Source organism: Hibiscus syriacus, unplaced genomic scaffold, assembly GCF_006381635.1.
Source record: "Hibiscus syriacus cultivar Baekdansim isolate YM2019G1 unplaced genomic scaffold, ASM638163v2 tig00112339_pilon, whole genome shotgun sequence".
Lineage (NCBI taxonomy): Eukaryota > Viridiplantae > Streptophyta > Magnoliopsida > Malvales > Malvaceae > Hibiscus > Hibiscus syriacus.
In genome coordinates, this window is record NW_024063304.1 from 377,461 (window position 1) to 391,242 (window position 13,782).

Sequence of the window (13,782 nt, forward strand, 5' to 3'; positions counted from 1 at the left end):
TTGATATGCACCCAAGGATTTAGCTTGATTTTGACATTCTCTTTAAGAGTTCAAAGCTTCGTCAATGGTGGCTTAGTTAATTCAAGAAGAAGAAAATGTTAGAGAAAATGATGTATTTGGGGTTTTAATTCATGAGGTTAGAGGAAGTGTCACACCTCAATTGATGGGGTTAGTTTTTTTAATTAAATGCGGGGTTTAAAGGATTTTAGAATTCACGTGAATTCTATTCATCTATTATTGTTGTGAACTTTATTATTTTATTCAAAATGTTGAAACCATAAATTGATGAGATTTTTTTTTTAGTGTTGATAGAAAACACATCTCTATCTTTTTACTGTTTATGAAGCTTATCTCAAAGTCTTGTCTTCAAGCTCAAAGTCCCCAACTTCCTGCTCGTAATCTTATCAGAACAACTAAACAAGGTTGTTCCATTCCAACTTTCCATCAATTTCAAATCTTCCTTCTGGAAAGTGTTTCTTCCATTTCATCTTCGAGCAGTATATCTCCAGCTCCTCGTAGCTTATCGTTCTCCGCTTCTGCTCTTTCTAGTGACAAGCTCGTTTCCAAAACGGTTATCTTTTCCCGTCAATTGAAACGAACACCATTGATTATTTCCCCGAAAGTTGTTTTCGGTTCCCAGAACTCGTAGACATATCTCGGCCCTGACGCTAGTTTAAGTGTTTTTGGGGTTATTTTGGGAGGCGGAGCAGGGACAAGGCTTTACCACTAACAAAGAAGAGAGCTAAGACGGCTGTTCCATTATGAGCCAATTATAGGCTAATTGATATTACTGTTAGTAATTGCTTTAACATTAACATATCCAAAACCTACGTTTTCACCCAATTCAATTATGCTTCTCTCAATCGTCATCTCTCCCGCGCATATGCAAGTAATATGGATGGTTACAAGAATGAAGGGTTCGTCAAGGTTCTTACTGCTCAGCAGAGTCCTAAGAACCCAAATTGGTTTCAGGGGACTGCAGATACCGTGAGGTAATATTTGTGGCTGTTGAAAAGCATGTTGTCACGGAATTCTTGGTTCTTGCTGAGGACCATTTATATAGAATGGATTATGAAAAGTTTATTCAAGGGCATAGATAGATCGATGTTGATATCACCGTAGCTGCATTTCCAATGGATGAAAAACGGGCTACTGTATTTGGTCTGAAGAAGATTGATGAAGAAGGGCGGATAATTGAATTTGATGAGAAACCGAAAGGGGACCAACTTAAAACTATGAAGGTCTCGATGATGAGAGAGCAGTAAATCGTCGGTGCAACTGGCCATGCGACACGTAACATGCATAGAGGATGCTGACATCTTCATGGCACTCGTGGCTACCGTTGACCATAGCTTTGGTCTTTGGTTCATTGCCATATGGATACAACTAGATTTAATAATTGAGAGTGGTGCATGCAAGGGACACTCCACGTGGGTTATGTGGCAATACCCCACACAACAATTACTTGCAAAATGGGATTATGATTCCAAAAAGGAAAATCACGTGGGTAGTGCCTTAAACAAATATATTGGGAAATCGCATCATGAGTCTTCGAGGGTTGGTAAGAACTTGGTCTTGTCTCATAGTTTCCTTTAGTTTTAGTTTATGGCTCAGTCCCTAATTTTTAGTGATTAATTATTAAAGTAACCCCACAAGTATTCTATTATACTAATTGGGTTTCCAAATTATTATTTCAATTCTAATAAGTTGTCTTTATGGCGAGGAAAATTATTTGGATACGAGTTGGTAATTTTGATGGTCTGGATCGAGAGGAAAATATTGGAAGTTGAATCAAAGATCGAGGGCGTTCGAATAGAATTTTAATGGTCGATCAGTATGACACAAAAATCGAGGTAATACTTTACTACCTCTTTATTCTTTATGGAACATGTGAATATTGGTAAATGCATGAATAAGATAATGTTGGTCTCATTTGTGTAGTTAATGAATTTCTACACACGATCCGAATACAATAGAAATTTGACAACTGATTATGGTTCAAATAATTAATATAAGAAATTGATGGATTATTAGAATTTTATTATGACTTCTGTGATTAGTGATAAAGGAATTATCATGGATTTGTAGCTTATAATATATGTCATTAAAGGTTAAATGTTAAAGGTACTTGGATGAGAAATTACGAGAATACTCCGATAGAGTAAAATTACGAAAATACCCTTATATTGTAAAAAGACAAGATTTGACCATGGAAGTGGGATAAGAGGGTTTTAAAGACATATTGATATGATGAAACTACTGATGTGCATAAGAAATGTTAGTTTTACTTGGAAATTTTGGATAACCGTTTTTTAACCCAATAAGGTTTATGCAAAATACTAGAAGTCTGTTAAGGAATCATTTCGAGATCAAAGAATGTTCGAGAAAGCAATTAACCATTGGATTTCTAAAGTATAATTATTTTCATTAAGAGTTAATACCGAAATTATCTGGTTAATAAATTACAAAAATGCCCTTGAGATGTAAAAATAGTCCAAGTTGACTCTGAATGAGAAAGTAACATGAGAATTTGTTCTTAAACTGATAAATTATTGATTTAATGGTTGAGACCCTAGTTTTGTATGGAAAATTCCTAATAATTCGTTAGTAATGTCGAAAAAGACTTTTAACCTGGAAATCTCTGAGTTATGAGTAAATACCTGAAAAATAAATTATCGATGGTGCTATTTTGTCAGAATTGTTTGAAAGGACTGGAAAAGATGATACGTTTGAATTAAATGATAAGATCAGATGGAAAGAAATGATTGAAATACACTGGATCTGTAAAATGACCAAAGTACCCTTGTAATGGAATAACTCAAGAATATCACCAAGTTCATAAATGAATAGATATCCTCAAGCTTTGAAATGAATGGAAAAACATTGAGCACCAAAATGACCAAAATGCCCTTATGATCTATACTAAGTAAATGTCTTGGATTAATTAAGAAATTCAAATAAACATGGATGTTGTACTACTCTTTAATGTTATGAAACACAATTTAAGTCGGTCAAACAATGCTAGTGCTATATTAGTACTTGAATGGCATAGATACCACTTGAATGATAGTTCGTCTCCTTAAGTTTGGATTGATAATAATTATGGAAGTACTCAGCTCAGCTCAACGCTAAAGCGCATTCTATATTAAGAAGTAGATATTCGTGAGAAAAATCAATCACGAATAAGAAAATGATTTTAGTATATGCCAAAGCGAACTGAACGGAAGTACAACATGTATCCGAAACTCAGAAGTGTCTGAATTACTTTGGAAAACTCTGCAGTAACCGGGATAGCATTAATTGCTAAATGAACCAAGGAACCTTAATGACGGAGAATTTAGTACGTAATTGGATGAGTCTGAAAATACAATAAACTTGTATGATGTACGGTCCCTATGATTATGAACTAAGAATCAAATATGTCATCAATTCTTCATATTTGTTGTAATGTGGAAAGAAAATAAAAATTATAAGGATGCATGTTCGATTCCTTAAGGTATATTTAGCGATAATTATGAAGATGATTTATGGACAAGAATTGTTGGTATTATAGAGTGAATGCCAGGAAGGGTAATGAATTGACCAATCGACATGCATCAGTTCTGAAAGTTGTTCAGCTCAAGTTGTTCGATAATCCGATCGATTGTCATGGATGGTAATTGCCCTGAATATTCGTTTCTTCTTTTTCGAATCAAATCACTCCGGTTATTCTGGATGCACATGAAAACATAGTGGGATTCTAAAGTATTAACCTTAAATGTCTATTTAGATTGATTAGTAACTGATTCTCTTCAATAGGACCTCGTTCCTGGAATATGATCAAATTGCATAAGTTTTCTGTTATCCATACTGATGACTACAAAATGCCTCTGATAAATATTGGGATTTCTCTAGTGTGTTCCTTATATTTTAATAAATTGTTTTATTGTTTTAACATGAGGTACACTAAAATTTATGGTTACTGTTTTATGGATGCGCCGACTTAATGTTGATGGCTTATGGATTTGTATCACGGTATAAATTGTATCTTGGAGATACAGATTTGTAAAGTACAGCTCTGATCAAGGTGGAAAAATTTTATGAACCTAATGTGACTCTTAGGTAGTCTATGCGGCCCTGAGATCATTCTCGGGTAGGCCCCGCAGCCCTAAGATGTATTCTTAGGTAGGCCCCGTGGCCCCGAACTTTCTTGGGTAGGCTCTCAGACCCTAAGATGTTCCCTTAGGTTAACTCTTTATACGATGTTTTTAAAACACGAGTTTAAAAAGCTCCACTACAGTATGGTTTATGGGATTTACTGAAATATCATTTGATTAGTGTACCTATTATGATTTTATCGTACTGTTTGAACACACTAGACATCCTATTCGAGCTCATGAAAACGTGATTGTATGAAAGGTTTCCTATGAACTGAGATATTCATGGCTTCTATTCGTTGAACTACCAGTGGAACTCCAGATTATTCCGAAAACCGGTATACGTTTGATTAAATAAGAAATGATATGGCTTTCCATTTATTGGCATATCTTGCAGCATCATCTGGTAGTTCTGTATTACTGAGCTTTTCGAAGTTCACTCTATTACTCACCATTGCAGGTTAAAAGAATCGTACATGTGCAACTATCAACATCAGTAATGGAGTTCTTCCGACGTTGCTTGCAGAGTATGATAGATGTGATTAGGGGGCATGTAGATTGTATTTTGTTTTATATACAAGTCTGAAAATCTATTTTACTTCTGAATACTGATAAATGATTTTATAAGTTGCATGTTTTAATTAAAGTTTTAAATGTTCTGCTATTTTTACAGTGGGTCGCTCCGGTGGCCCTAATGTGACACTCCAGATCGGATCGGGCTATCTGCATCGGTCTGAGGGGTTACAGGAAGAATGATATAAGATGTTTTTCCTATCTTATTTTAACTATCAGTAATAATATAGTAACATTATTAAAGTAGTAAATATAATCTGAATATCAGATACAGTTTAACTTATATTTTTAACTTATAAAATTTAATATATATCACAAAGACGCATCAACTTGCTTATTCATCAAAACCCATTAAACACTTTATTTAAGGGATAATAGACATGCAAAGCCTCATCTTTAACTTGATTTACAATTTATCCATTCATTTTCCATTCTATTCTTCAATTATCAATAATTTCTCAAGTCAAATTATTATTAAATTTAACGAAATGAAACTAACGAAGTAGGAATCTCGATATTCAAAATTAATTAAAATAATTATTTATAATATTTTAGGATCATTAAACTCAAAAGATTTTAATTTAAAATTTAAAGATGTTTAAGTTAGGGTTCATTTATCAATTTATAGAAGCTTCAGAGGTATTTTAGTCATTTATCAACCATTATCATTATTTCATAAAAGTACGAGTTAATGAAGGCATTTTAGTCATTTTTAGTAATTACTATTCATATTATGTTCAAGCTAATAGGATACATGCTCGAAGAAAAGCAATGATAAAATGTCATTTTTTATGCATTGAATTTTGATCTCCTATGTAAGATTCAGACCAATATTCAGAAGTGTTTTGCTACATGTATCAATACTTAGAGTAGAATATCAATCTTTGTACGTATAACAAAGCACTTCTAGCATTAAACACTTTTGATTAAGTTTGTAATTCATTTAAAATAATCATTTTATTTTTGTTTTTAAAAATTAAAATTCTTTTGAACCCATCAAGTAACTTCAACAATAAAAGGAAATATTGAATTTCTTAGAGGCCTTGAATCTAAGCAATTGCATATGTAAGATGCATGTTTATTAGTTGGTTAAGAAAATTCTAAACATATATTACTTTATAATCGTATTACACTAAAAAAAAAGTTAAAGCTCCACTTTCGTGTAAACTTTTATCCAACTTTTCAATCTACATATAATGATTTGTATTTAGACTCAACTCAAGTATAAAAAAAAGCATATTTTAAATATATCATAAATATGTTATAAACAATTCATTTAATCGATCTCTTTGATAAGTTTAAACCAATCGAATGTGTCAAGCATAAAAATTATATATGAAACATGTCAATCAATGGAATCTGACTCCTCCTAAAAAGAAAAGAGACATTGAATTGTTGTTGAAATAATGAAATTTGAGGGTAAGAAAGTCAACGTGTATGACTTGTTGGTTGCCTTTGAAAATCTTAGAGCCACACAATCTGGTGGCCACCAAAACATATTGGTTCAATCATGCAAGTCTTGAGACATAAACATTAGTTTTTTTAAGTTTATATTAAATATTTACATGCATATATTTATAAAATTATTTGTTACACTTGTAACTTATTTGATATTATTCTTTTACTTAAACATCCAAATCAATGAGTCAAATAATATATATATATATATATATATATATATATATATATATATATATATATATCTCATTAATTTAAACTTGTTAAGCACAGATTGGCGGGACTTTGAAAAGAAAATTTTAAAAGTGTTGTAGAAAAGAATTTTTAAAAGTGTAGTAGAAAAGAACTTTTAAAAGTGTTGTAGAAATATTAGAGTTTAAAATTTAACTGTTTGAGATTATTATTAAAAAATTAGTTTGAAAAGATAAAATGTCCATTATAGACATTATGTTGTAAACTAAGAGTATAGAATTTAAATTATATTCACACTTATTAATATTATGATATATAAAATATATCAACTTAAACTATAATAAAAATATAAAAAATATTTTAAGATAACTCATTAATAATATTTTTATAAATAAAATATTCTATTAAGGAAAAATATATTATAATACCTTTTAATATGTGGGTATAAAATTATTACGAAATAATAATTTAAATACTTGTTTTGCCAAAAACAATATTGATTGCAAATAATATATATATATATATATATTATAAATAAATTGAAATATAATTATTATTATATATGAAATATATCAATTTAAACTATAATAAAAGTATAAAAATACAAATAAAATAATATAATTATAATTATAATATATTTTATAATAACTCACTATTAATATTTTAATATAAAATTATGATTTTTTATTTACTTTTAAGTAATTAAAATAAATTATTAGATAATAAATTATTTTTAGGGATGTTAATATTAAATTATTAAAATAAAATATAAATACATAATTGATAGAGTCCATGTATTAGAAAGGGTAAAATTATAATTTGCTCTCAAAAGCAAAGTTGAAAAATGAAAAAAATACAAATCTTAGCTTTTTCGGTTGGTTTGAAGCCACCGTTTTCACCGTTTATTTTTTTTTTATTTTTTTTAAATCATTTGGCATTTATTTTGCAATCAAAACGGTTTTTTAGCTAAATTTTCTTTTAGAAAGTCACACCAAACTGAGCCTAATTCATTCTTTGAGGTTTTAAATAGTATTATGTTATTTTGAATTTTTAAAATTTTTTAATAATTTTTATGTGTTTATTTTAAAAAATATATTTGTTTAAATAGTTTAGGTATCTTTTGAATATTTTTTGAATATTTTTAGAAACAAGATTGATGAAATTTGTTAACGTGGATGATTAAATTTATTAAATTATTTAAAATTAAAATTAAATACATAAAGTATATAAACATTAAGGACTGAATATGATATTATACTAATTTAAAAATTATCATATCATAATATTAAAAATGGTAAAAATAATTAAATTTTATAATTTTAATGAAAAATATTAATTTTTTAGCAAAATAAAAATGGTCCTAATAGGATAATAGTTTACCCCAAAATGATTATATTTAATGAATATTTAACATCAAAATATATTCACATTATTTATTTTGATATTGTTTAAACTTAAGTCAAGTTGCATAATAATTTAGTATCTTTTTAAATGGTTTCAATGATAGGTTAAATCATTGTCGTTTTCCTCATATCCCTTTTTTTTTTCTCTTTGTAATTTGTGTTAGTTTCTATAGATCATATCAACCTTTTTTTTAATTTTGTTTAGCCGGTAGAGACATCAGTTTTGATGTTGGTTGCTGACCGTCGGTTGTCTTTTTTTTTTAGTTTTTAATAAGAATAATTATGTCTGTGTGGCATGTTTATCTATGCCTTTATGACACGTTTATATCTTTCTCTACCTTTTGGTAATTTTTGGTCGTTTGGTTGTTGTTTTCATATATTTTTTTCTCAGAGTTGAATTTGACATCGTCACGACTGATCAAGATGACGCATATTTATTATCATATTGATCTTCCTTGTTTTGGATCATCTGATTGATTTGGATACACGTTTTGCGTTTGTGGATAGTTTTCTTATGCCGCTTGACTCTTATTTTTTATTTGTCGATAGTCTTTTAATAGTTTCATCTACTTTTGCGATTTGTTTGATGATGCCGTCAGATATTTGGATCTTTATTTTGTTCGAGCGTTGGTTAGGTCTTTTAACATTTTCCTTCTTTGGTCATTGTGTGATCTAGGTGACGAGTTTTATTGTCAATGATTATAAGAAAATTCCTAATTATAATTTAATTTACATTTACGATTATTCTTGTAAATCTTCATTATAATTCTTAATATTTTCTATTTTTAATAAAACCAATTGCTTTCTATAAAAAAAAGGTCAAGTTGCATAATAATACAACATTAAGGGGTTGTTTGTTTACTTCAGAATGATTAAGCGCTGAATGATTCAATGTTGAATGATTCAGAGGCTCTGAATGTGACACGTTGTTTGATAACTGGCACTGAATGATTCAGAACAGAAGTATGTTCTGAATCATTCAGTATTATTTTGTTGAATCAGTCAGCACTGAATCATTCCGAGGTACGAAACAAACGCGCTGAATGTTGAACGGTTCAGTATTCAACACTGAATGGTTCCATTAAGAGGCAAACAAACAGCCCCTTAGTCTCCGAAACTTAAGTCAAGTTGCATACTAATATTATTAAACCACAGAATGCAGTCGGAAAATGTTCTTTTTTTTAAATCATACTTTTCATCAAACACACCCTCTTCGACCGATGGATTTATTATATGTTTCATTGTTCTAATCACTTAAAAAACTTTATTTTAATTGTAAAAAAACAACTTTATTTAAGAATTTACTTTTTTTCCTCTAATAACGTTTTTACTTTTTAATTAATCATGTTATATATATATAACCATCAAGCGATCAATTAAAGGGAATATTGCTTTTTCGAAAGATCTCATATTCGAACAAATAAATCTATAAGCAGGGACGAATGCATGATTTTATGTTAGGGGAATAATTTAAACTTATGAAAATTTAAGAGACGAAATGTATAGAAAAATATAAAATATATAATAATTTTAAATTTTCAGGGGTGACCACTCCATCCTAGGTTCATTCCTGTCTACAGGGTGTGTTGTCAATAATTAAAAGATATTATGAACAAATTATTGGAAAAATTACGATAAATTGGAAAGTTTGAGACATATTTTTTAAGAGAAAAAGTAGAGATTCAAATAATAAATTTACTGATTCATATTCTACTCCATGAGATCTTTACAACGGTATCTCATATGCTCAAAACGGTTGAGTGATTAATAAAAAATTGATGCTTAAAGTAGGATACATGTAAATTATGTTGCGAGTGAAAATAGTAAAACTAATATCCCACATTGGTGGGATAAGCATGAGAATAGTTTATATAAATCAACTCACTAGTTAGTCATTAAATGACTTATGTTAAGATTGTTTCTCTCGTTTAAGTGCAAAAAGGTGCAAATGTAATCCTATTGAACCCATTGGGGTTGGGGGTCAACTTGCAAGACATTGGCAATATCTAAAATAATTTTTATTTATTTGAATATTATGAATTAAAAAGGATATTATATGATTTTCTTTAATTCAAATATTAATATAATATATCTTGTAGTTCACAAATATATTCTATTAATTGATTACTGTCGAATTTATTCGGATACTCATTAATGACATTACTTTTCAGAATATATATTTTTTAGTTATTCTCCTATGAGAAACTCTATAAATATCATGTAAACCTGCTAGGCTAAACACAACTAAAATTTTTTTTTCTTCTTCTCTAGTTTTCGGTGATAGCCTCAAACAAGATATACTTTGTGATCTCCGCAATTGTGCTATTGTACACTGATTATATTCTTGTTGTATCTTGGGAGACAAACGGGCAAACAAAAACTTTATCTTAAGAAAACTATGTAGCTATAAACTTCAATTAATTTCTAGATCGTTATTCTATCAACGTTTAATATGAACGCGTAAAATAAATTATTTTGGCAACATCCAAACATGCAAAAAGTAACTTATGTTATCGTACATTTTATTTTTGAGATTTTCCAGGATAACCCTTTGATAAATTGTAAAAAATATTGCAACTCTATTATTTATCTATATATACATATTTACATAAATTAAATTTTATACAATTTGTTTCTATATAAACTTTAAAATTTAAAATTCCGATCATAAAACTCTAGAATATTACTTCTAAGTCTAAATTTTAAATTCTAAACCTTTAATCATAAAACCTAAATCATAAACTTTAAATAAAATGCATGACATTAAGTTAAATAGATTTATTTAAAGTTTGTGTATGAAGTAATTTTCTTAAAAGAATATATATATATATATATATATATATATATATACACAAGCATGCAATGGTGATAAGGATGACAAAAAGGGCAGGCGTTCGGTTCGATTTCAAATATGGACTAAAGGTTTGCGATCAACGAGGCTAAGAGTCTTAACAGGAATGGCGTGACACGAGGTCTAAAAAGTGTTGACGAATGGGTGTAGGGTGAATGCGACGACGGCCAACAAAGTACAAGGTCGATGGGTCTTTCGACAATAGAAAAGGAGAAAAAGCAACAGTTAAGGTGAATTTTCTATGGTTGAAGTCATAGTACTTAATTATGATTGTGGTTAACATTTACGGTCTCGTAATTACGGATGTTGTTCATGTTATAACGTGATTTATTTCTTAGAAATGACTATAATTTTATGTTGTGGATGCGGTTTGTGATGTTACAGTAATTTAAAAAAAATGTTATTATGAGACAGTTATATCGCGGCCGGAATGGAAAAAATTAGCGGAAGGGAGAGAAGAAAGTCAGCAACGGTGGTTGAATGCTGGAGGCAACCAATCGGGAGACATGCGTCTAGGGTTGTCTACCCTCTCATCCACCTTCCGCTCCAAGTGTCATCAAACGACAGAATCCCTACTCTGCATCCTTCGAGATTGCCCTTCAACCCAACAAGTTTGGAGTTCTCTAACTCCAAAATATGGTATTGATTCTTTTTTTCCCCCTCGCTCCATGGCTTCTCCACAGCCTGCAAACTTACTCTAATCGTACTGAGATTAGTAGACCGTGGAACATGATCTTTTTAGCGATTACCTGACAGCTCTGGAAAAGTCGAAATAGTCGTGTTTTCTAAAATATTCAAATCGACCCCTGATCATCTTTTCATATTGGCATTTCTTGGAACAGGTCGTATCTTTTATCTTCCGATAACCCGGCCGTTACTAGTCCTACCCCAGCCATTTCTATATCAAATGGTCTCTGCAGGATGGGGGCTAATTTTGCTTGAATATAGATGGTGCCCTCTCGCTCTCGTCTCATTCTAGTGCAGCTGGAGGGCTTCTTCGTGACTCAAATGGCGATTGTTTGCTTGCTTTTCAAAGATACATTGGTACAACCTCAATGCTTGAATCTGAATTATGGGGTATCCTTGAAGGCCTTCAGATCGCGTTTAGCTTGCTCTCCCCTTCGTTCTTGGATAACCCTCCTGTGTTGGTGAGATCTAGTGTGCGACTATACAACAGACCTTGGCTCGTTAATTTCAAGATGATCTATCGAGAAGCAAATGTGCTAGCATATTTCATTAGAAGGATGATTATGTAACACCCCTTTTATCCCAAATTGAAAACCCTAATATTTGGGGAAATCCTTAAATATCTAATTTTGTTCAGTGACCAATTCGTATATAAGGTAAGAATTGGGTCAATTTTGGAAAGCCAAAGGATTTCAGAGACTAAAGCTGCAGTTAACCCACTTTTATTTTAAACATAAAATCCTGCCCCCTCTATCACACGCGCAATTGCTTCTCCCATTATTTTCCTTTTTTGTTTTTTCCTCTCATCTCGTTGTTCACCCTCCCTCGTTATTCTCTCATCGTCGTTGAAGAAATTGTCACCGGTAAGTCGTTCGTCGCTTTGTCGCACCCTCAGTCGTGAACGTTTTTCCGCCTTGGCCGTTTGACCATCTCCTCTCTCTCACGATAGAGACACCATGAAAGGTATTGTTGCTTCCTTCGATCTCGAGGCAGTTCGGAGATGGCTTTGGGTGGGAATGTTGTTGGTGTGTTTTCTTCATCGGGCTGCTGCTGCTGTCGTTCGACAGCACTGGTGTCATCATGGAAGCTCGTTGTCGCTTATTTCGGCCCTTTGTTAAGTTCCTATCGACCGTTTAAGGTCAGGCGAGACCAGTCGTGCATTGTAGTCGGTCCTTTGGTCTGCTATCAGTGTTGTTTCATCACAAGGTAGCCCATTTTTCTAAACTAACTGTCCATTTGTTCGAACCGGTAGGTAGCTTGCTGCTTGTTTCCATCATTCAAATCAAAAATTACTTTAAGGTCATTGTAAGGTACTTAGAAAAATTAGTGAATTGGGATTTCAATACGAACATTGAATTTTTGCAGAGAACATCGAACTTAAAATGAAATTACCGCTCTCTATTGTTACCCACTAATTTTGAATCAACTCGAATTACGAGAACTGATCGTGGGTTAGTGAAAAATAGTAAATTTAGTTTGACTTCATTAACTCGATAGAATAGTAATTATTATTATTTTCAATGTAGGAACTAATTCGGATCGATCCATTACTTGAGCTAATTATGATAAACGCTACGACCGTCGATAACTATTTTGTCAAGGTATGTATCTATCAATTGTTATATTTTTTGTTGTGAAATATCTGGTTGTTTGGTATATCTTGTTGATTATATGTAAACCTTGATTGCCTAATTATGCTTCAGTTATTATATGTGAAATATGATAGTATGTCATATCTCGGGAAATGTTATATATTGAATGTGATTTGTCGGACATAAATTTGTGTTACGTTAAGTATGTTGATTTATCTGATTCGGAATCTTATGATTTGCATTTAGACTCTGATATTATGTAATTATTTACACATTCAAATCAGATCAAAATTCGGATATATGTATCATGATGTTAAGTCACATTGGGTTGGGAATGATAGAGAAAGTTCAGTGCATTCACTCAATGGGGGTGAACGTCACTTCGGATTCAGTGGTCTTTTCCTTTGTGATGGACCTCACTTTAGATGGTGTGATTGTAGTTAAAGTGGTTTTGGGGAACATACTCTTCGAATGGTGTGACAGGCATATGGGTGCATGATCATTTGCACAACATTCAAATTATGTTTATCATTGTTTGATTTTGATTATGATTATTGCTGGTTATTTCGGATTATGATATGAATTGTGATTTTTTGCACTTTAGAGACACACTAAGCTTAATAGATTACACCCCTATAGTTTTTAATTCAAATACTCAGATTTAGGTGATCCGGTACTTAGAATGTTACGTCATTTATTTTAAGAAAATTATTATTTTGTGTATGGAATTTTATTCAAATTTATTATTTTGGATTTATATTTGTAACTTTAATTTGGGATTATTATTATTTATGTAATTTGGGATTTTGGAAATTATAACTATTTTTAGAAGGTATATGCATGACTTTTCGAATATTTATAATTTATGTCGAGCTTTCTTTGAACAATTA

The 13,782-nt window shown here is 31.0% G+C and overlaps 1 pseudogene; it reads left to right on the forward strand.

The window, feature by feature from the left end:
- The first annotated feature begins 340 nt into the window (after window positions 1-340).
- On the forward strand, window positions 341-1,265 carry LOC120177843 (annotated as a pseudogene).
- The last annotated feature ends 12,517 nt before the right edge of the window (window positions 1,266-13,782 follow it).